General features: G+C 38.9%; 1 protein-coding gene and 1 long non-coding RNA gene across 2 annotated transcripts in view; both read left to right on the forward strand.

Annotated features, from left to right (window-relative positions):
• cpsf6 (cleavage and polyadenylation specific factor 6) overlaps positions 1-11,815 on the forward strand; it is a 31,966-nt gene extending 20,151 nt beyond the window's left edge. The window contains exon 10 of the mRNA XM_067999424.1: positions 9,391-11,815. The gene's annotated coding sequence lies outside the window, so the exon portion shown is untranslated. The remainder of the gene's footprint in view (positions 1-9,390) is intronic.
• Positions 11,816-15,060: 3,245 nt separating this feature from the next.
• Positions 15,061-21,127, forward strand: LOC137334610 (uncharacterized). Its single transcript, XR_010966188.1, has 2 exons — positions 15,061-18,657; positions 21,087-21,127. It is a non-coding gene; the product is annotated as an uncharacterized lncRNA (long non-coding RNA).
• The last annotated feature ends 3,659 nt before the right edge of the window (positions 21,128-24,786 follow it).

Below are 24,786 nucleotides of genomic sequence, written 5' to 3' on the forward strand. Positions count from 1 at the left end.
GAACTGATTCTCCAGTGAGATGTCCCAATTTAAAATCAAACTTATGTTGCACCTTTCACTATTTGCTTGTATCAACTTCTCTTTTTTTCTTCAGATTTAGAAAATGTGAATAGTCTGGTGAATTTTTTTTTGTAGGCTTGTAGTTATGTAGTGTTTATTGTGCCATTTCACAAAGTTGCAGAAAATTTCTATTTCATCCGTAGGAAGTCATTTAGGGATATAATGCCTTAAAAAGTGGTGAATAAGATGATAACGATTGTCTTGTATACAAAAATTGGGCCACAAATTGCATTAGGAATTATCCAGTGATCAAAACTAGAGACTTGTATAAAATATTCCTATTGTAAAATAATTTTTGTATATTATGTAAATGCTGTAAAATGCTGGTTTTCTGTTACCTGTATAGTATAATTTAAAATGACCTGTCATACGGGTGTGAAAAAATTGCTTTGTAACATTTATATTTTGAATATGTGATCACTACAAGTTAAATTCGTTAATTGTCCCTCTTGCAATTTTAAAACCTTAAATATCAAATCCCTTACATTCTGTCATTTCTCAGTTTTTATTGGTTGATTTCCTAATTATATCTGGATTATGAATGTTTTGATCCTTAAAGCTGCATATGGTTAGATTGGTTACATTTTTTGGTGGAATAGAAATTATGTGCATTGTTTTGTGATCTATATTTGGATTCTGCTTCAACTTTATTTTTTAAAATGGCTTAATCAGCTGAATTCTCTATTTCCCCAACCTCGTTTCTTTGGACAAATTGCCTAGAAAGAGGAAAAAGTTTGGCATATTGGCTGTATTTTGCTAAACTGACTAATACTTGTTTCTATATAAGACCCAACAAAACTTCAAATGTTTTATATTACTACTCCAATAATAGTAATAGTATAGAAAGTAATCATAGATATTAAAAATGACATTGAATAAATGCACTCGATACCTTTTTTGAAGTATTTTACAATTCCAGTGTGCCTTAATGGTTTTCACTTTGCAGAGTTTGCACTGTAAAAGCTGGACGGCTGATTCTTTTCATTGTTGGTATCAAGACTTTTTGAAGTTTAAAAAAAAAAAAAATTTTGGTAGTGCGTATATAATCACCATGAGGCATTATTTCCCATCTTGAGATCCTAGGTCATGGATTTGCCATATTTATATATGTGCATTTAATAAAGTTCTTGGAAGTGATTTTACATGTTGGTTTATTCATTTAATGGAAGTTTGCTTTCAACACATTGCACCACAAAACCATCTCCAAGGATTTATTGCTCCAGCATGGATTAAAATTAAAAATCATGTCTTTTGATTATAATGCGTGGTAATAGAAATAAAATCTGTAGTATGTGAATAAATTTGTAACATTTAACATTAGCCCTATCACACGTGTTTATGTCCACCTTCTATCATTGCATGGAATTGCTTTAAATCAGTTGGATATCATTTGCTACATGCCAAGCCATTAGGCACTAGCTCTGTTTGATTTTTTTTTAAAGTCAGGATAAATTGAATGAAAATGTACTGCCATAATTTCATTGTAAGCAAAGGGGGAGGCTATTCTGAATGACTGTAATCTTAGTATTGTGTAAACGGTATGTAGATTAAACCCATATTGATGTCTTTACCCATAATTGTTTTCAAAATTGTTGGTCAGAGGCAATGCAAGTGCAGACCTTTTTAATAGGATCACTTCTCCACTAAGTTGACTGTTGCCCACAGTTGCTTGAGGATGTCAATAGAGGTGAGTTACACAGTTACCTGGTGGCTAGCAGGCAAATGCCTAAAAGACAGGAATAAGAGATTCTAAGATGAATGAGAAGAGACTTGTATGCTAGCTATTAAGACAGTTTAGAAAAAGTAAGCCTAGAGCACCACAAGGTACGATAAAGTAGGACAAAAGAACATTGGTCTTGAATTCCCCTTGCAAGACTTTGAATCAATAGTGGAGTTCTTGATGCAGATAGTGATTAATGCCTGGAAAGGACAGTTGCATCAGGTAGGGCAAAGGCCTTTTGAGTTATTTAAGAAACAGTTGGATATTTGGAGGGTCGGTGGGGGGGGGGGGGGAGGGAGGAAGAGAGAGAGAGAGAGAGGACTAGGTTGTTCTGGATTGATGAGCTAAGATTGACCATATGGCTTTTCTTATTCGTATTTATCTTGTAACACCAAGATTCGGGTATTTCCCTTTCTTTATAACTTTCATGATTACTGTTCTATGCAAATACCCTTCTCTTGAGTTGGGAAACTGATTTCAAATCTGGTTTATTAATTAGTAGTGGAGATGGGGCCGGTCATCACCAACTGTGGTGTGCATCAAACTATTCCATTTATGTTTTCAGTATAAGCACCTTTGCATTGATGGACCAGTAGTTTCAATTTAAGCATTGCTGCCAGAAAATATGAATCCAAATTCTTTGTGTAATATACATCTCAGCATCATTCTCAGAACAAAAATTTTGTACAAACTATTTGTAAGTTTTCAAAATTCATAACATAGAAATTAGATCAAAAATTGTTATTTTGTTGGGGAGCGGTGGGGAAGACTTTGCACCACCATTATTTTGTGGCCAAAAACTGTTGTGAAATTCATTTGTGCAGCACGACAGTAAAAATTGGACAGTAGAAAGTAAAATCAGTTGTATTTCCATCACTATTGCATTGAGTAGAAGATAACATTAAATATGTCTGTGGGGGGGGGGGGTCACTATTTAAATATGCTGTTGTCTTTGAAATATTGAGCACCTGACAGTATTTTGGATTGCCAAATATTGGGCTGGTTATGCTGAAAGTTGATGATTTTTCCATTTGGAATTTAGTAGTCTGGAAGCTAACTTGTTAAAAGTTCCTAAATAAGTAGAAATCGTAGTAGCGCCATTAGGTGCACCAGGTCTAAAAATGTTCTTTAACCGTTGATCTATCATCAAACAAGTTTTAAACCTTTTCTGTAGGAGGTGCTATAACTTGAAAGTTACTCATTCATTGCTCCAGCATTAACAAGAGCTTGTGGACCTTAAGCTTCAATTTCCTGTAGCCCAACTGCTGTGCACAGTGGTGTAATTTTAGGCAATATTATTTGCATGTTCAAATATCATAGGCAGTTTGTTTTGAGATACTGTTGAGCATTATTTAGCCAGAGTGGGTTTAATTTCTTTGTAGGAGCGTGCCACTACTTGTGACTATCATTTTCTACCAGTTTGGTTTTGCTGGTATGAATGGATTGTCCTGATAAGACAACCTAGTGGCCAGATCAAATGTCCAAACAAGCCAAATTTTCTCACCTCACATTTCTGAATTAATGTTCTGTAGCACTGGTTAACTTCTGTTGAGTATAACTTAAATAAATCATTTAGCAATCTGCACATTTCCTCTGCTTATCTCAGTGAATATACTTTCGGGGTTTCATGTTAAAAGCTGTAACTTTAGCCATTCCTGTTGAACTGAATTGATTTTATTTGTATTGTTACATTAAACTATTTGTGAACTAACAATGTTTGCTAAATTGTGAACATACTAAATATGGATTAATATCCTTTGATTGTTTTAATAATTTGGCCTAACATTTATAGTTAACATTTATAGGTCTATAATTGTAATCTTTTGATGAAGATTGCTACAAAAGATCTGTACTTCAGATCACCAATGTATTATCAGTTTTCTTCTGATCATGTTTATTATGTGAATTACAAATCCCTCAAAATTTTAATGTTTTACTGTTGCCAGCTTATAATTATAGTGCATTGTAACAAAAATATGGTGAACATTAGTCACCAGAATTAAATCCCCTAACCGTCCATTGTTCCAATTTTAGTATGTACAATCAAGAATTGAAGTTTTATTACAGTAGAGTGAATTTTTTTAAAACTGTCACCCTTTGGAGGGCCAAGTCACTTGTGCTGCTTGCAGTCATATAGACTAGGAGAGTCCTAGGAACAGGTTTTATTTTGCTTCTGTAGATGGGTAATAGTGGTGTTGTCTAAAGGTGAAGCAACAAGGTGACTGGGTAGAAAGACAAAAGCATATTGAATTTATTGAAATAAAAACAAAATGCTGGAAATACTCAGTCAGGCAGCATCTGTAGAGAAAGAAAGAGTTAACGTTTCAGGTCAAAGATCTTTCATCAGAGCTGGAAGAAATTAGTTTTTTTAAGCAAGTACGGAGCCAGGAAAAGGGGGGGGAAGGGAAGGTCTTTGATAGGGTGGGAGGGTACAAGTGATTAAATGACAGAAGGGATGATGGTGTGAGGCAAGGAGGGTGGTAATGGGCCAAGTTAAGAAACAACGGATGGGTCTAGTGGACCTGCAGTCCCACAAAAAAAATGGGAGTTGTGCTTATGGTCTGCAGTTATTGAAATCAATGTCAAGTCTGGAAGGCTGTAAAATGCCCAATCGATAGGATCTATCCTTGGCCCCTCCTATTTCTCATCTACATGCCACCCCTCGGCGGCATCATCCAAAAATACAATGTCAGGTTCCACGTGTACGCTGACGACACCCAGCTCTACCTCACAACCACCTCCCTCGACCACTGTCTCTCGTTTGTCACGTTGCTTGTCTGACATGAGCAAAAACTTCCTCCAAATAAATATTGGTAAGACAGAAGCCATTGTCTTTAGTCCCCGCAGCAAACTCCATTCCCTAGCCACTGACTCCATCCCTCTCCCTGGCCGCTATCAACTTTGGTGTCCTATTTGACCCTGAGATGAGCTTCCAGTCGCATAGCTGCTCCATCACCAAGACCGCCTACTTCCATCTCTGTAACGTTGCCTGTCTCTGCACCTACCTCAGCTCATCTGCTGAAACCCTCATCCATGCCTTTGTTACCTCCAGACTGGACTGTTCCAATGGTCTCCTGGCTGGCCTCCCATCTTCCACTCTCCCACAAACTTGAGATCATCCAAAACTTTGCTGCCCATATCCTAATTCACACCAAGTCCCGTTCTCCCATCGCCCCATGTGCTCGCTGACCTACATTGGCTCCTGGTCTGGGAATGCCTTGATTTTAATATTCTCATCCTTGTTTTCAAATCCCTCCATGGCCTCACACCTCCCTATATCTGTAACATCTCCAGTCCTACAACTCAGATCTCTGCCCACCTCCAATTCTTGCCTCTTGCGCATCCCTGATTTTAATCGCTCCACCATTGGCGGTCGTGCCTTCAGCTACCTAGGCCCTAAGCTCTGGAATTCCCTCCCTAAACCCCTCCACCTCTCTACTTCTCCTCCTCCTTTAAGATGCTCCTTAAAACCTACCTCTTTGACCAAGCTTTTGGTCACCTGTCCTAATATCTCATGTGGCTCGGTGTCAAAGTTTGTTTGATTATGCTCCTGTGAAGCGCCTTGGGACGTTTTGCTATGTGAAAGGCACTCTATAAATGTAAGCTGTTGTGGTGGTGCTGTTCCCGAGCTTTCGTTGAGCTTCATTGGAACAGTGTAGGAGGCAGAGGACAGAGTGGGAGTGGGGCGGGAAATTAAAATGGCAAGCAACTGGAAAGTCTGGGTCACGCTTGCGGACTGAGTGGAGGTGCTCAGCAAAGCGATCACCCAATCTGCGTTTGGTTTTTCCCCAATGTAGAGGAGACCGCGTCGTGAGCAGCAAATACAGTATATTAAATTGAATGAAGTACAAGTAAATCGCTGTTTCACTTGGAGTGTTTGGGGGGCCCTGGATGGTGGGAAGAGAGGAGGTGAGAGGGCAGGCGTTGCAGCTCCTGCGCTCGCATGGGAAGGTGCTGTGGGAAGGAGAACGGGTGATGGAAGAGTGGACCAGGAGGGAATGGTCCCTGCGGAACACTGAAAGGAGAGGGGAAGGGAAGTTGTGTTTGTTGGTGGCATTGTATTTGAGGTGGTGGAAATGGCGGAGGATGATACATTAAATGTGGAGGCTGGTGGGGTGGAAGGTGAGGACGAGGACCCTATCTTGGTTCTGGGAGGGAAGAGAAGGGATGAGGGCAGAGGTGCAGGAAATGGGACGGACGCGGTTGAGGGCGCTGTCAACTACAGTGGAGAGGAATCCTTGGTTGAGGTAAAAGGAAGACGTCGGAAGCACAGGTGTGGAAGGTGGTATCTTCAGAACAGATGCGATGGAAAAACTGGGAGAATGGAATAGAGTTCTTGCAGGAAGTTGGGTGGGAGGTAAGTGTAAGCAAGGTAGCTGTGGGAGTCATTGGGCTTATTGTAGATATTGGTTGACAGCCTATCCCCAGAAAAGGAGAGAGAGAGAAGTCAGTGAAGGGAAGAGTTTGATGTGGACCACTTTGAAGGCAAGGAAAGGGTGGAAATTGGAAGCAAAGTTGATTTAAAATTTTCCAATTCAGGGCGAGAGCAGGAAACAACACCGATAGTCATCAGTGTACCGGGAGAAGAGGTGAGAGAGGGGACCCGAGTAGGACTGGAACAAAGAATGTTCCATGTATCCCACAAAAAGGCAGGCATAGCTAGGACCCATATGGATTTCCATAGCGACACCTTTTATTTGGATGAAGTGAGTGGAGTCCAAGGACAAGTTGTCGAGGTAAGAAGAACTTCAGCCAGGCGGAGGAGGAGGAGGGTGGTGGTGGTGGATGGGGACTGGTTGGGCCTCATTTCAAGGAAGAAGCGGAAGGCCTGCAGGTCGTTCGGGTGGGGGATGGAGGTGTAGAGGGACCGGGCCTGGAAACTGTAAAAAGTGGCGGAGGGTGTTGGAAGAGTTGTAGATGTAGATTGGAAGCGATTGGACATGGGAAGAAAAAAATACTTGAGGTAGGAAGAAATAAGTTCTGTGGGGGCAAGAACAGACTGAAACGATGGGTCTACCAGGGCAGTCCTGTTTTTGGATCTTGGGAAGGAGGTAGAAGCGGGCAGTGTGGGTTTGGGAGACTGAGGTTGAACCATAAACTTGACTTTATTGAATGTGGTTAACAAACTCAGGAACTCAAAAGAATTCTTTATAACTGACCAATTTTGTATGAGTGATACCTTTTTAGGGTATATTTGTTGTCATTGGGTACAGCACTGGACTGGCTGACAGTATTGGATTATGGTCAGCTGTTCATTTTAGATGTGTGCTTCGCTTCAATCGCTCACTGCTGAGGCGGGTGGGAGGATGTTTCAACATCCTTTGAATCTGCAAGCAGCAGTGGCAACTTCAACCATGCTTTAGTTCAAGATCAATCATAGTAATTTGCATACTGTTATTGTTAAGTGAAAGTACAGTATTTACCATTAGATGTGGCTGTTGCCCTCAGTAGTATTAGCATACCACTTATTAAATAAATCTTTTGTTTGAAATGTTATATTGAATGAGTATTAACATGTTGCAGTATTCCATTTATTTTTAGATTGTCTATTGTATTTTACCATTGCTCAATATCTTTTATAGACTGATACTGGATAACTAAGTGGCTAATGAATGCTTGCACCTCACAAGTGTCCCAAGATTCACAGTATATAACCTGTGTAAAAATATTACTGTTGTGTGCTGGATTTTGAAGTAATCGTGTGATTTCATCAAAACAGAAACTAACTTTACATGAGAATTATAATATCTAGTTTCAACTGTAGCATTAATTATTGCACTTGTGGCTAAACATAATGTTTCAATTTAGTTTTGAGCATAGTCTTCAATTCTGAAGTAATACAATGGTATGCATTTCAAAGTTAATCCATGTTGGTGCAATTTAAGCATCCTTTTTTGTGGGGGGGGGGGGCTGGGGTGGGTGTTTATGGTGCAGCCCAGGGAAAATGCTGTCTCATGGAGATTACATGAAATTTAGGTTCAATTTTATTGTGTTAAACAGTTTGTTTAAAAAAAAAAGTGTGGTTCAGATGATTACTGCAAATCTAGTGTGTTTAACAGATGTGGCATTGGAACTTTTCTAGATTCCTGCAAATCTGGATTGGTTCTCTTGCTAAAATTCCACTTTGTATGGCCTTGAATATTTAACGGTCTGTGCCGTTCATAGTTCAACTAAGCATTAAATCATATAAAAAGAGCCTGGAATGCTGTTTGAATATAATAGAAAAACTGCTGCTGCTTCCTTAAGGCCACCCAAGGGATTTTATCAAGGGACCTAGTCTGATACATTAATGTGAAGCCTCTGGATAACTTGAGGAAAAACATGGTGTGCAGTGAACTTTTTTTGCGCAATGGATGCCATCAGCAGCTGGGTTCCAAGAGTAGTTAATACAAAATCATACTTTATTTACTCTTACTGCTTTTAAGTAATGGAACTCACAGTTGACAAATGGCTAATTTAGCTAATGGTGCTGACCATGGTTGCTGTGAATACTTTGAGAAAACCATAAATTACAGGACAAGGGGGAACTTGTGGCTGTTTCAAAATGTTGTTTAAATTGTTTTAATGGTTTTATTCAGATTGAAATAATTTAGATGACATATTTAAATAGCAGATAATGTTAAGAGCTTTAGCCTGAAGCAATGTGTGTCTGCATGTCTGGTTATTACATAAGAACCCAATCCATTGTCTTTTTTTTGTAAGGTGCAATATATTGACTATTTTCCAACAAGTGCCATTTATCAATTCATGTCTTTATTGAAAATGTTTCCTGTTTGAAAGGGAGTATTTTGAAATAAATGAGCCCACTTGTGACCTTTGACCTGTAGTCATTCATGTCCCCCTAGGTTTTAAGTTCATTTTCTTTTCCTTTTTTGATATGCAGTTGTATAACTTCTGATTTCCTCTCTTTAACTACCTCTTTTGTTTTCAAGAATTTAAGTGTTGGGTGTAAACCTTCACAGTAAGGGCTCTAATGTCTTAAAGTATACTTTAGTATGTCATGTAATACCTTTATAGCTTTGCACTCATAGTAAAATGTGGCTGTTACCTCACAATAACAGTTTTAACTAAAGTAAAATTTTAAAACTCAGCCAAACATCTCAGCACTAGTGGCCAAGTACTGTTACCAGTATTTTACTGAGTCAGTTGGTGAAAGGTCACAATCGGGCTCAATTTTCGTGTTTGTGAAATGTTTTCTAAAGAGTAGGAGTGGTAGTTTTAAAACTGACCATTTTAGTTTCTTTAAAAATCTGGTTTACTTCTAAATGTGACTGCAAAATACTTTTGACTTGTGTTAATCAGGTAATTTACTGATGTGTAGCATAATATTGGTCTTGAAAATGCATATTGTGGGCTTTTTAGAATGTGTGGAACAATATTTGGAGTTTGCAACTGTGCTGAAAGTGAAAACTTAAATTGTTTCAGATTTCTTTGATATGTAGTAATTGTTTAAATACTAATGAGAAAATGCTGTTCAAGTTACCAATATTAATACACAAATGCATGATTTACAATATGTACCTCAGTAAATTCAGTATGATGGTGTAAAGTATGTACAAACGTAGTCAGGGAAGAACAAAATCTACATCATGAATTTTGACACATTACAGCTGTCTGAAGAGAAACGTCTCCAGATAAAAGAAAGCAAAGGTTCTTCACAGAAAAGACTGCCCTTTATCCATCTGTTGGAATTTCATGGTTGAACAGGAATTCTCAGGCTACGTGGTTAAATGGAGCAACAGTAACGAATAAAGCAAATCCACTGTAATGGTAACTGATTGCTCTATATTTTTTTTATGTTGCTTGATTAACCATTTTATTTGGACACAACCTGTGTGACTTAAAAGTTACTAAAAGCTTTGGCAACTCTTCGTATTCTAAGCGTTAGACGTACATGACGTGTAAACAATTAAAAGTCGTTAGCTTCACTGTTTTTATAGTTCTTTCATCTTGTTACCAAAATTGTTACAAAAATGTTAATGTTCAAATAATGACTGTAAGCAGCTCAGTTTCAGTTTATCAAAATAGATGTACTATTAGTGTTGTAATAAACTGTTAAATGGAGCCTACGGTTGTGTAGATTATGCAAGTTCTCAGATTCAGTTTCTTAATGTTGAATCCTTTTGAAGGCTGTATGTTGTGGTGTACTAATTTGATAAATTCCAACATCTTGTATAATTTTCCCCAGTTGGTTTGGAGCTTGTGTTAGTCAACCTCCCATTGTAGTTTTAATACAGAAGCATCTTAATGACAAAGCAATCCAGATGTGGTTGGTTGAGGACATTTTTAACACACGTTCACTTCACGTCTTGGACATAAAAATCTCAGCAATATAATCTGTGACAAACACCACTTTTGTAGTAACTTTTTTTTCCTGTTTTGTATGTCAAAACATAGTGTCTTGGACATGAAATTCTGATTTTAGTGAAAGGAATTTTTTAATGTCCTGTTTTAATTCTGTTTTTATATGCCTCTGCTACCTCAATTGGGGAGAGGAATGGTTTACTTCAAAATTGTTAAAGCAGTTGCATTGTATTTTAATGCAGACTATTTATTTGGGACTGCCAAATACTTTGACTTTTTAACTAATTGAACACAGTACATGACAATCTGAATATAATTAGAAGTAGAAGTCCATGTTCTAAGCTTTTCTTGTGGTAATTGAAACTGAAAGCTCTGTATCTGTTATCATTTTGTCTTAAGAGTTTGCATTTGAAAACCACCAAAACCTCTACACACTGCTTTTTACTTTTGTGAATAGATTTCTAGCTTTCAGTGGAAGATGCAGTTAATGTCCAATATTTTTCTGTAGCCCTAGTTTCTGAAAATTAGCTGAAAAGGTGTGTCTAAAAGCATATATGGTCATAAGGGCAGTTTGTGTAGATTAACTTTTGATGGTTTTAATGTTCTTGTACAAATCCAGAACAAAACAAGGATAGCACAGCTTCAACTGTCTGTATATTAGCACTATTTTTGCACTGAAAAGTCATAAATGTTAAATGTGTGAAACTCGACCACTTGGCCAAATGCAAAAATGTTTAAGCTGTTTGAAGTAAGCATGTTTTGGGGCTGAGGTGTGATCAGTCTAAAGCACATCTGTCAGTTGCAAATGGTATGTCCTGAGTTTCTACAGTGATGCAATAAAAATGACAATTCGATGGGTGACTGGTTGCTCCAGTGGTAGTATTTGACTCCCGTTTAGAGGCCCTGGTTTTGAGTTCTAGCGTTCAGAGCTTTGGACTCAACTACCTTGGGATGATTTCTTCAGTTCTCCCCGGGGCACTAGATAGGAGTGTCTTGTGATTGAGTACTTTAACTCAGAATAAAAATCAACTGAGATTTTATCCTATCCCATAAAGTGTTCCTCCTTTTGGCTGATGTGGAGCAGTGTTGATGCCATCTATGGAGATGTTTGTTGTTCAGACTTCACTAACACAAATTTCAGCATCTGAAGTGGGGCACTTATAATTTTTTAATTTACCCTCTCTCTGTTTGACAGTGAGAGTAGATGTGTTTAAAAAATAGACTGGTCATACTTTCTCTATTCTCAAACTTAGCCAGCAATAATTTTTCAGTATCCAAGTTATTTTTGGTTCCTCCTTGCATTAAACAAATCGGCATTGTTTGCAAGTACAGTCTGCCAGCGAGTAGTGTTTCCTTCCCTTAACAGTTCAAAAAATACAAATGTTCTAGGTGTGTTTTGGGGAGGGCAAGTTGACGTAATCTCCTGAGTCCGTATAATTTTACAGATGGTTCACTGTTTTTTGCAATCATAATGTACAAAATTCTCATGTTTTATACAAACCAGCAGTCTCTTTAAAAAGGACAGTGCCTACCATACCTGTGTTTTTTAATTCTAAAAGTGGTAACTTTGGTTTTGCTTTATATTTTGTTTTGCTGGGATGCTTTTGATCTAAACCCATAAATATTTGAGAAAAGTATATTGTCAGCCAGCCATTGAAAATGGATCCTATTTGACGTGAAGTTACTTCATAAGTTACAAAAGAAGCAGTAAAATGACCATTGTTATAGGTTGGACATTGTCTGAATTTTGCTTACAATAAGAAGTTTTATGAATGTTAACCTTCCTAACACTTGCAAGCTATGTTTACCAAGAAGCCAGACTGCACAAATAAGGTTTTCCATTCTACAGGTATGAGATTTACAATTAAGTAATGTTGTAAATTTACCAAAAATTATTCTTAAAGCACAAGTGTCAAAAACAAGACTCAGGTAAGTAAAATAACTTTTACTAAAATTTAAATGTGGATATTTTACTTATCTGCTTTTAAATTATTGACCAAAGCACTTTTGTTAAACAAATTTTTAAACTGCCATCTTTTTAAATAAAGGGTTTTATATAAATTTCGGTGTTTTTATTTAAGTGGTTCAATCATGTGGTTGAATGATGTATAAATGTATCCAAGTTGAACTCTAGTTTTAAATTAATATTGGATATTTCATATAATATTGCATTGGGTTAGATCATGTAAATGAAATAAGTTTTGAGAGGCTTTTTAATCTGGTTAGACCAAACCTGAAACATTTCTCTTGATATATAATTTATGTTTGGCTTTGACCAAGATATTGCTCTCATTGGAAGTTTCCTTTCTGCCAGTGTCAAATGATCCAAAGCTCAGTCCTTAATGGAAAATTACATTTAGATGCTCGATCAATACTTTTCATACCATGTTTATTGGTATTTGAGGTGACTTAGAGTTTTCCCAAGTAACAGATTTGCACTGCTAAAAGACCTCAAGCATTTTAGTTGCATTGGTGTAGGAAACAAAGAAGGTGTGACTTCATGTCACAGCACTCATTCCTGAAGGATGGATAGAATTGAAGGTTCAATCTGGACTCTGAGTGACTTGACTGTAAATGCACTGTGGTTAATTGTGACGGCACAAAGCACTGGCTATAGTTGCTCTGCTCCCATTAACCTTTGTGACTGCAAACCTCACATGGTAGCGAGTGGGGGATCCTACAACATATGCAGAACCAAGATCTGAGCAATTAGGTAACATGCCATTTCAATATTTGAGTGCGCATGAATAATGGGCCAACACTACTGCGACCTAATCAACAAGCAGAAAGGACTTGGTCCTCATCTTTGAAGTGATGTAGATGTGGCACTGATCTAATTCACTGCATTAGGTTTATCTCAGCATATGAGTTGTCAGGAGCCCTGAGCAAGACCCACTGCATACATGGACCCTCCATTTGCGATCAATTTTATCTTCAGTATTTGGGGTTAACCAAAGATAAATTCCTATGGCTATGTAGAAGAATAAGATGATCTTGAAATCTGGAGCAGAAATTCAGTGTGTCAGGGAGGCAGCTTGGTTGCTGTGTCGTGGAATTGGGTTGGATGATTCTTGGGTTGGATGTGGCTTTTTTTGTTTCGCACCACAGCACACAACACCAGATTCAAGCAAGAGAAAAATACATCCTGCCCATTTGCCAAGGAAGACTTGATTCACTTATTTTCTGGCCCTTAAGTCTATCAAGTTCCAATGTGGAGTTCTTGATCATAATGAATGTTCGGATTCAACACAGTAACTGCCTCTGATCTCCGTACTGATAGCAGTTCTTGAGTGGGATGGCCTAATGGAGTCACTGTTAGCTTGCAGGTATGCCTTGAATGTGACTATTTATGGTGGCAAATGGAAGCATTTTGTCTACTGGTGTATAAACTCCATTTTAATCCACAGAAAAGAAACCCACCTATAATTTATCATATTGTTAAATGTCTCAGGATCAGGTATTTTCAGCTTTCTTTGGGTCAATGTTGATGTATCAGAGACAACTGGTAAGCAATCAGGGTACATCCCACACTGTCCTGACTCATATAAAGCATTTGGAAGTGTGCACTTTGAATTCTCATTTGATTTTTATAAAGTTGGGTCCTATAGTTTTTGTATATCTAAGCTGCTTTCATTCAAGATCGTTCTTTTACTGGCCTTCATTCCAGCACACAGGTTTGGCAGACTGTGAAGGGGTGATTTTAAACCCAAGAATGGGGAGGCTGGGGGTGGATGGGAGTTGATGAGAATTGTTTTTTGGGTCGCAACTGCAACCCACCTTTATTTCCGGGTTTAATGTCGGCGCGTAAAAGTACAGGCTTCCCACTGGGAATGCAAAGTCCGAAAACTTTGCGCTTGCAACCCAAAAAAACAACTCTCTTCAACTCCCACCTGTTCTTGGGGTTTGGTTTAGACCCACCTTGTAGGTAGGGTAGTTCTCAAACACCCTTCAGGATTGTCTTTTCCATCAGCTGCTTCTCATTTCTTTAATTCAAAGGAAATCCTCTTGTGTTGAAAGGAGGATAGGGATTTTGGCAGTTTATTTCCTGCAATGACGATCTTGCTGTTGTGAACTTAAACACACATTTGCTGCCTTTTATAATTTGAATACACCCCAGTGAGCATAGCAGCAAATCCGAAGCGGCATAGCCAATGTTTATTAATTGCTAAGCCTAGAAGACTGCTCAACATGCAAGAGATAATTTGGTTGGAATGAGACTGAAAATCTCAAATGTTGATTCCATGTAATACTTTTCAGCTGTAATCTATAAGCAAAATGATATAACACATGAAAACTAAACACACCAGATAAGTTTTACCAAATATATAAAATCTATTTGAAGTATAAACTGCCTCATCGTATGACCTGTGCATATTTAAAATGCTTTTGTATTAGAATTGGTTATGAATTAACCAGGTGTAATCAGTTCTCTATCCTCCCCCTCACTGAATTTTATACAGGAACAAAATAATTGTCAATCTCCAATTAAATTATGGGAAGAACAACTCAAAGTACTACTTCCATGAAACACAAGATCAGGACAACAATCTTTACCACATCTCCCTTAAAGATCTTGTAGAATTACAAATTTAGAAGTGAAGGCTCAAAATAATCTTGGCTGAATTACCAATTCATGAGAATAATCAGAGGCTACTGGTATTTTACACACACTTTTAAAAGAAAAATTACTGCAGGATAAAAGTCTCTTCCCAACTCTTCAGAGCGCACTAATATAACTATATTTGATTCGGACTTTGCGCTCAAGGAGGAAGCTCCGAAACACTATCGGGAAGTTAGACCTGAAAAATGTGCCCATTTTGCTGATTTCAAGTATCCTCCCAATCATTAGAATACATCCAAACTTAAAATGGTTGCAAGTGAACAATCTGAACCCAAGGAAAGCACTGTATATTTCTTTCAGTATGAAAATTTAAGTTTCAGCTCATTTAACCATTTATGCACAGCATGTTTAGGAACCTGCAATTGGTGGAGGGAGGGGGGGGCTTTTTAACTTTTTCTACCACCTTTTTCTAGAATTGATTTCTGATGCAATGTGGTTTCACGTCACTAGGTTCTCTCTAGTGCCTTGCTCAATTGGCTATTTTTCCTCGAGCCAAGACACTGAACAGGATATTCCCCACAGCCAAGCCTGATCTTATTCTTATCCACTTGCTGCCTATAGATGTCAGTGGAAAGTGATCAGGCGTAGGGACATTGGACAATTATCTCCACCCCCCCACACACGCAGGAGCAGTGGGGACAGTTATATTGCCAGTTTGATCTGCTAACTCATTACAGCCTAGCAGTCGAAGCTGACATTTTCCCTGTTACCTGATTCAGCTATGCACTGACTTAATCAGCCATCAGAGAGGTTGATAAACATTACTAAATAGTTAGAATATTGGATGGTGGTGCTCTTAGCTGAAGACGCAAGCCTGCAGGACCTCGCCAGCAGTTTTACGTTAAAATTGAATCCACTTCTACCAGAGTGGTGTAGCCATAAAAGCGATTAGTTTTGCACGGTCAGGAATTCCCACCCACTGTATGCGGCAATTTTTTGATTTTCTCTGGAGCAGCAACAAACGGGAGTATTGAATTTTGCCATCATCAAATATGGGACAAGAATCAGTATAATTTTATTGTAACTAAACCACAAAGCAGTCTACTCAGCGCCAAATACCGAGTATCAAAATATCAAACATTTAAACTGCCAAATAAAATGCACGATCTTTTCTCTTCAGGACTTGTCTTGACATAAGCTTCCTGGTTGGCAAAGTTACCCAAATTGCACAGTTCCTTGTATTAAGATACTTGGAGCTGTAGGTTGTTAGTAGGCCAATCACATGGGAGTCCTCTTAATCTTTATCCTCTGTGCACCACATTAACACATCTGACTTATTCTGCATTTGGAGTCAGCACCTCACTGCTTAGTATCCGGTCACCTGCCTCAAAGTCCATGCCAACAGGCTTGCCAAGCAACTTTCTAAAGTGCTACACGAGGTGTTCAGGGTTAATCAGGTTCCATTGGCTCCACGTCAGTGTTCTATAAATTGCCATCACTGGCACCACAGTAGCTGGCAGTGATCAGTGCTGTTTCCTTGGATCATGGATTGAAGCTCATCGCTGCTAAGATTCAGTTGGTGACTTTTAACTAATACCTTGCAGTGCTTGAGAAGATGAGTACAATCTTTTGTCTTAAAATTTTTGATTGTACCTATATGCCACATGCAGCAAGCCCTGACAACATCCATGTTTGGGCTGATTAGTGGCAAGTAGCATTTGCACCACACGAGGGCCATTTCCATCTAGAGGGAGCCTAATCACCTCCCTTTAACATTCAATGGTATTTCCATTGCTGAATTTCCTCACAATTAACATCTTGGGGGTCACCATTGACCAGCAACTTAAATACTATGGCTAATAGCACAGGTCAAAAGCTGGGTAGTCAGTGGTGAGTGGCTCTCCTGACTCCCCAAAACCTCTCCACCACCTACAAGGCACAAGTCAGGAGTGTGTTAGAATTCACACCACTTGCCTGGATGAATACAGAAGCAGCAACACAAGAAACTTGACACCATCCAGGACAAAGCAGTCTGCTTGATCAGTACCCAATCCACCAGCTTAAACATCCACTACCAACGTACCATGGCTGCAGTGTGTACTATCTACAGGATGCACTGTAGCAAGTCGCCAAGCTGCCTTCAGCACTCCCAAACCTGTAACCTCCACTATCTCCAAGGGCACACAATCACCTCCAAGTTTCCCTCCCAAGTCACACACCACACTGACTTGGACATATATCGTCATTCCTTCCTTGTCACTGGATCAAAATCCTGGCCACGTTGGTCTTTTGTGAAAGAAAAGGTACAGTGATCAACAATAGATGTGTAAGTAATATTTTTGGTAATTGCTACAGATACATCAGTACCGTTACTTTTATTTATCCTGCAAAAATGGGACTTAGTGGTTTGGTGCACAGTTGCAACCCATTTTTACATTTTTTGTGAAATTCTGATGGTTTGTAGGATTTCATTATGGCTATATTTTAATCTGTTTTGTAACTCAGTTTACAGGTTTCAACTGAGTTCATTTGCTTTAACCACTGAATGGGAGAAGATAAAGTGTGATGAGTTGTGGTGCTGTTAATTTTTGTTATAAATTTAATTGGAGTTAACTGCTACCACGCTGTGTATAAAGCAGTAGTACACAAATTCCAGAGTTGCTCCTTCTGTAAGTATTGAAGATTTCTGCTTTGTAAGTTCTAATTTAGTGTAAATTAGGACTATTGAGGTAATAGTATAATTGCAGGAGGAGAAAAACACAATGAGGAATACATACTTAAAGAACAGATGGAATGATTCTTTATTTCAGGTCCCCACATACCTAGGCAAGAGTCTCCATCTTAAGGACGTAGAATAATTACATGCCACATATCACTGTTACCCAAACTCAAAAACAAAATATAAAGCTGTAGTATTGAATAGTTGCGTAATGTAACAATGTACTTGGTTCATTATGCCGAGTGAAGAAAAACCTGTTGATTTTAAAATGGCAACAGAACAATAGGTCTATTATGTGCATGGAAGACTTTACATGGTCTTGCCTCCAATCTTCTGAGGCGAGGTTGGGCAAGAAGAGGAGTGAATTGGTAAAGAGGCACATGAGCTCAAACTACTTTGCAGACACCCCGTGCCATTCAGGTTGCTGTCACTTCTACTTAATTAGTAAGTGAACCACGACCTTAATTAATGCATCCAGTTATTTAAATGCCAAGTTATTCTGTGTGTTCATCACTTTTTTTTGTCTGAGATGGTGTTAATTTTCATACATTTAACCCAATCCCTAATAATAATTCTGCAGTTCAGATCTGAGCACTGACTAGGAATTGACTCTGGGACTTCTTGGTCTGCATTGCTCAAAAGCTCCACATGTGTATTTAACCACTGGACCAGTGAGCAAGTCCAAAGTATCTTTGCCACATTTTCACTTCATGTACTATTCCTTTAGAGCAGTCCAAGTGGACATCAGCAGAAGAAAGACTGCCCATTTCTAATATTGGAAAATAAATATTGGATCATTATAGTGTAACTTGTGCAAAACCAAAATGGCAGTTAGATAACTTCCCTGAATGTAGTATATATGCATTGCAAAGTTCAGAACTATCCAATTTACTCGTCGCTGAGAAACAGAAATCTTTTTGTGGCAATGCAGACTTTGAATAAAACTGCTGAATATTTGCTCATCAAACATTTGGGATGGTCTGCCTTTTCCTTTTGCCCTTTCCTTTTTTTATATATAGAGGGGACAGGATAAAATCACTTACTTTTGCAGGTTTGTTGTGCAAATGAGAACCTTTCAAAAGCCATTACAATAGTGTGCAGTACTGTAGTAGTTTTTAAATGAAATATCTTCTTCACATACTGTTTGACAATATTTTTTACAGGTTTCTCTATAAAAGATAAATTTTGCCTGCAGTGGATACACAGTAGTGCTTTCCCCACTCAACAATGGGATGATGGTAAATGCAGAAGTGTGGTGCGTGATTTTCTGCAGAAAATTTCAGAAGCCAATAGGTTGGTGGTGAAGACTCCTTATTCAAATAAAAACCACTTTTTAAAATATATTGTATTATTGGTACATGGTGCATCATATCATGGCACTTTGTTCAGATTACTTTGCAAGAAAATGGCAAATGACTGTAGTTACATTGCATTCATGCATTAAAATGACAGGTGGTTAGTTTGGGAACTAGTCTACTTTGAAAATGCTTTTGTTCTTAGTTCATTGCGGTCTTCAACATGAGATTGTCGGAGGGTTTCCGGCTGACTGACATATCTTTTGTTGACGATGCATTGAGTAGCTTACACGATGACAGTTGCTGAAGTATAGCAAGAGCTTCTAGCATGTGACTTGTATTTAACATTTTTAAAAAAAAATTCAGGTACATCAAAAATGTTGCATCTCTTAAAGGTAACATGTAATCCATGTAGCAACTGTAAATGAGACTCAAAATAATCAACCATTGAATTATCAAAAGTGGTGAACCCATTGGAGCATGGAGTCCAGAGCTGTGGGCTTGAAACCCCACTCAACTGAATCTTAACCTGCATCACTCTGAGGAGTTTCTCCTTAGCACTTCCCAACAGGAGATTTATCACTGGGTCAACATTACATGCCTCAGGGATAACATTATCATAGATTTGTAAGTGATTTGCATTGTTAAAGGGATTTCATAGTCTCTATTTCTGATAATCAAGTATTTGTGTGTCTAAATGTGACACAACTATTATTGGTTTGCTGTGAGTAATGAAATTGTGTACTTGCAAATCAGGATACTATTGTTACACATCAAATGGGTAGATGATTTTTCGACATTGATAGATTTTTGTTAATCAAAAGTATGGGCTATGGGGCTACGGCGAGTATATGGAGTTAGGTCATAGGTCAGCCATGACCTCATTGTATGGCGGAACAGGCGCGAGGGGCTAAATGGCCTGCTCCCGCTCTTATGATTTTGCATTTATGGTTCACGTACCATGTAGGTTGCTTCAGGAATCAAAGGTCTCAACGATGATTTGTCCTAAACATCGTTTTAAGATGAATTAGAACAATAGGTATATTTTGGAAACAATTTCAAAATGTTTTATGCAACTTAAGTTACAGGAACCCCTTTTGAGTACTGAAATAGGATCAACACCAAGTGAAAAAATGTAATCTAGCAGCATTTTACTTCATTCTAAAAATACTCTGACTTAAAGTCTTCAATGGTTATTTTTCTTGCTCCACACATCTATTTCTCATATTTTTGATGGATTTTATTTTCCATGGCGGGGCAGGGGTGGGGGGTGAAACCTGGGACTTACTTGAAATAATGGCAGTGACATGGGAACCCCTGAAAGGTATACACAGCAGTGGCCACCATCAATGTTAAGTTGTACCTGTTCACTCCAAAGTTGTTTCTATAAAAATACCCTGGGATATACCAAAGTAAGGTGTGTACTGAAGGGACATTCACCAAACAATATGTAACCTGTCAATTATTAGTGTAATTTTACGGCCATTGAATATTCAGATATTTCATCCAAAACACTTGCACATATAACTCGCATTAAGTCCCATTAACCCATCACCCCTGTCCTTGCTGACCTACATTGGCTCCTGGTCCGGCAATGCCTCGATTTTAAAATTCTCAACCTTGTGTACAAATCCTTCTATGGCCTCGCCCCTCCCTATCTCTGTAACCTACTACAACCCTTTGAGATATCGGCGTTCCTCCAATTCTGGCCTCTTGCACATCCCCCATTTCCTTCGCTCCACCACTGGCGGCCATGCCTTCATCTGCCTAGGTCCTAAGCTCTGGAATTCCCTCCATTAAACCCCTTTTTAAATCGCTCCTTAAAACCAACTCTTCGATCGAACTTTTAGTCACCCTGTCATATATCTTTGTGGCTTGGTGTCAAATTTTGTCTGATAATGCTCCTGTGAAGTGCCTTGGGATGTATAACTATGTTTAAGGTGCTATGTAAATGCAAGTTGTTGTCAATTTGTATTTTCCAAGGTAAGCAAATATAAAACAAGTTAAAAGTCTTTAAGTGTATACGACAGAGGTGTTGATGGTCATAAAGAAGTGGTCCAACTAGGCTTTTTCAACAAGAATACTCTTTTTAAACAAAAACCACCTTTGGGAGCAATTTGTATCTCATGTCACTAGTCATTTAGCTCACAAGTCCTCAGTAGCCTGACATTCAGCTGCTCATTCTGACAACTTTGGTTTGTGTGTTACAAGAAATACATGCAGGTTTAGTCAAAAAATGACAATGTGAAGATGTTGATCTATATATTTGAAGGATAGCTTTAGCTTCTCACTGAAAATGGTTAATTTTTCAGTGTAAAGTATTTTGAAATATGTTACCATGACTAAGATACATAAGTTTTTTTTTTCTATCTGAAGGGGACTGGTGTGCACTCTTATCTTTGTGTTCTGTCTGCATTCTTTTTACAGGAATTGTAGCATTTTTTTAAAAATAAAACCAAATCAACATCTATTTGTGTTGATGTTCAGTTCTTGCAAAACATGCATGCTATATGTAAAGTTTCTTGAAATCCAAAATGTTTGTTTCATTCCTATAAGAAGGATATTCAGTCTAGTTTTACAGTCAAAAATTGAATCATAGACAGTTACGGCACAGAAGGAGGCCATGTGGCCCATCACATCCGTGCCGCCCGAGAAAAAGCTATCCAGCTGAATCCCGCTTTCCAGCACTTGGTCCGTAGCCCTGTAGGTTACGGCACTTGAAGTGCACAGCCAAGTACTTCTTAAATGAGTTGAGGGTTTCTGCCTCTACCGCCTTTTTAGGCAGAGTGTTCAGACCCCCACCATCCTCTGGGTGAAAAAAATTCTTCTCAGCTCCTGTCTGATCCTTCTACCAATTACTTTGGTCACTGACCCCTCTGTTAAGAGAAATAGGTCCTTTCTATCCACTCTATCTAGTCCCCTCATAATTTTATATACCTCAATTAAATCTCACCTCAGGCTGGGGTTGTTTTCTTTGGAACAAAGGAGGCTATCTAATCTTTTCTCATAGCTAAAATTCTCTAGCCCTGGCAACATCCTTATGTTTTGGCAAAAGTCAGATCAGTTGAACTAATTTATTTACTAGAATTTAGCCAATGAACATTGTATCTGAAGCACTTCAATTCATTCATGATAAGCTGCTATTGTGCAGTACTTCGTACTTCTCACTTTTTCTATAGACAAGACCTTCCCAGCAGTGAATAAGTTGAGGAGTCCTAAATTATCCTTTGCTGTAAACATAAGAGCAGTTTTCCAGCTAATTTTAGGCTTCATTGGACTTTATATAAGTGTACATCTTCATAAATATATTAAAAATTGAAGGGAATTGTCTTTACATTTAACAAAATTGTAGTGTATTCCTGTAATTTTCACAATTTAAAAAAAAACTAGTACATTTCTTTGCCTGTGTTAAACATTTGTGGTAGCATAGCTACCCAAAGTACTGAGTAAAGGAAATCTTTGCAGCGTGTCAGAATTCTCAAGTCAGGAGCAGCATGGGTATAGATAGAAGCCATAGGTGCTACAATTGATAACTTCAGTTGATGGGCAGGGGAATCCAGTCAGGGTCACTCTAATTGTGTGAAGACAGGATTGAGTTTGATGGTGCTGCCACCCCCAGTCAAATGTTCTACTGACCTCTGTCAATGTTGCAGAAGAAGAATGGCCACTTAAGTGAGGTACTGGAGAGCTGCCAACAGCTATGGAACCATAGCCAAGCTAAAGTTAGTGATTTTAGGAAAGGAGCTGAGAAAATTGATTTTTTTTAAAAACACAAAAGCTTAGCTTTATACAATAGCTACCTTGTTAGATTGGTTGAGCAGAGCAGGCAGTAGAGAGACTGAGCAGCTAGTGATTGTAGCTAACACATCTTTAGTAATAGCTTTTCCTGCCATCCATGGACCCCTCTGGTGCACAGCAAGGTTCTATCCTTGTTTTCCCTGTTTTTGTTTGCATGTAGTCAGCTGTCCCTCTCTGCCGCCACCCTCAACTCTGCAACTACCACTGCTATTAGATTGCTTATCTGGAACTCCATCACCCCATGCTAACTCCATCCCTGCTTTCAAAAGCTTCCTCAAAACTTTGATCCTGCTCACTTAGCTTTTCTATTGCTGCTTGACATCTGTTTTTCCTCTGAAGTGCCTAGGGATATTTACTGTATTAAATATATATGTGTAGAAATAAATGAGAAGACATTACTTTATGGTAGATAATCTAACATTCTACTTTGTCTGTTTAACTTGTACAATAAATGATGAAGCTCTCCAAACAGCAACTTCTAGAAGAACAGGGGTGCATGAAATTCTTTGGCACTGTTAGTTCTGTGGTAAATGAAATACAGTTTTAGGTAAATAATGATGGATGTGATCTTAAGCCTGGCCTGTTGTGCTAAACTAAGTGGGTCTATCATGAAGTTCACCAAACCCAAGGCCTGAAAGAACAGCAAGACCATTGCATATAGCTGGCACCAGATTAGTAACTGAAAACCTATACTATTGCTGTAGCATCCCTATGAAGCACCACATACACAACCTTCCACCCCCTTCTCTGTCTCCTCAATACCGTGGGGATAATGATCATCAGTTCTTAGCTTTTATCCTCCTTTCCTGTAGATCCACCACAGTGAAGTGGGGGGCAGGGGCAGAGAAGGTACTGATGATGAGGAGGAAAAACACACACAACTACCTCATGTTGTAAACTATGATTCTATATATGGGCCAAGTGCAGGCAATTGGGACTAGCTTAGTGGTATAAACTGGGCGACATGGACATGTTGGGCCGAAGGGCCTGTTTCCATGTTGTAAACCTCTATGATTCTATGAAAAGGAAGATGATGGCTGGCTGCAGCTAATCCATAAGTTCCTCCAGAATCCTTCTGCCTCATGTTTTCCTGACCCAACCCCCTCCAATTTACCCACTATCACTTGCTTCCTCACTCTGGGGCTATTAGATGGTGTTAGTGACGATGTAGCACTGAATGATTTGCAGAGCATGGAGGAATAGAGGGCTTTGGAGTTGTGGGCCCCACAACTGATGGCTGCTCACCTGAAAAGGACGTTTGAGGAACATCACACCTACAGGGAGGCTTTGAGGTCAATCTCTAAGGATGTGCACCAACTGACCGGTCTGACTCAAGTCTGCAGCAACATTGTACAAGCTTTGTCTTCATTGCAGGAACCAATGGAGTACATAGGATCCTCTGCATGTTGTCACACATAATCTCTGCATTGAGGGAGTGGTAGCTCTTCCAGTTGAAGGGGGTGTTAAGGAAGACTGCAAAGCAACGTGGTGTCATCAATTGCACCCTAGATTTTGAAACCAGCAACCCTGTAAAAGTGGATAGTTCTGTCTCACTGCTGACTTGCTGTGATGCTAATGGTGGTACATTTGCCAGCTTTCCTGTAAAGGGCATCACTGACCTGATGAATTCAAGCTTGTACTGCAGACTGTTTGATATTGTAGAGATTGCCCATGGCTGCCTGAAATAATCCTGTGCCATTAAAGTTCAGCGTGATGGCCACCTTCATAGCCACAGAGAGAGCAATGCTGGCAGATGAACGTGGTTATGGGTCATTATTCAGTAGGTGACACAGCTGCTCTATTGCCTCTGATGAAGCGCACTCTTCCATATGCACAGGCTGGGGGGTGACCTGATAGAGGGCTTTAAGATGACAAAAAGGTAGACATTGGGGAAAACGTTTCCACTTGTGGGGGAGTCCAAAACTAGAGGTCATAAATATGAAATAGTCACTAATAAATCCAATAGGGAATTCAGGAGAAACTTCTTTACCCAGAGAGTGGTTAGAATATGGAATGTGCTACCACAAGGAATAGTTGAGGCAAATAACATAGATGCATTTAAGGGGAAGATAGATATGCACATGAGGAAGAAAGGGATAGAAGGGTCTCCTGGTAGGGTTAGATGAAGTAGGGAGCGAGGAGGCTCATGTGCAGCATAAATGCCAGCATAGATCCAGCAGAATGACTTGTTTCTGTGCTGTGGTTTCGATCTAAGTCTATGTATGGGTGGTAATATATGGTGGTCTGCGTCCTCCTTAACTGATGCCTTACTCTCCTCTGCTCCATCCTGTGCTGCTCCTTCAACGTAATAGTAGCATAGAAGGGAATA

This window comes from Heptranchias perlo, chromosome 18, assembly GCF_035084215.1.
Source record: "Heptranchias perlo isolate sHepPer1 chromosome 18, sHepPer1.hap1, whole genome shotgun sequence".
NCBI classification, from domain to species: Eukaryota; Metazoa; Chordata; class Chondrichthyes; order Hexanchiformes; family Hexanchidae; genus Heptranchias; species Heptranchias perlo.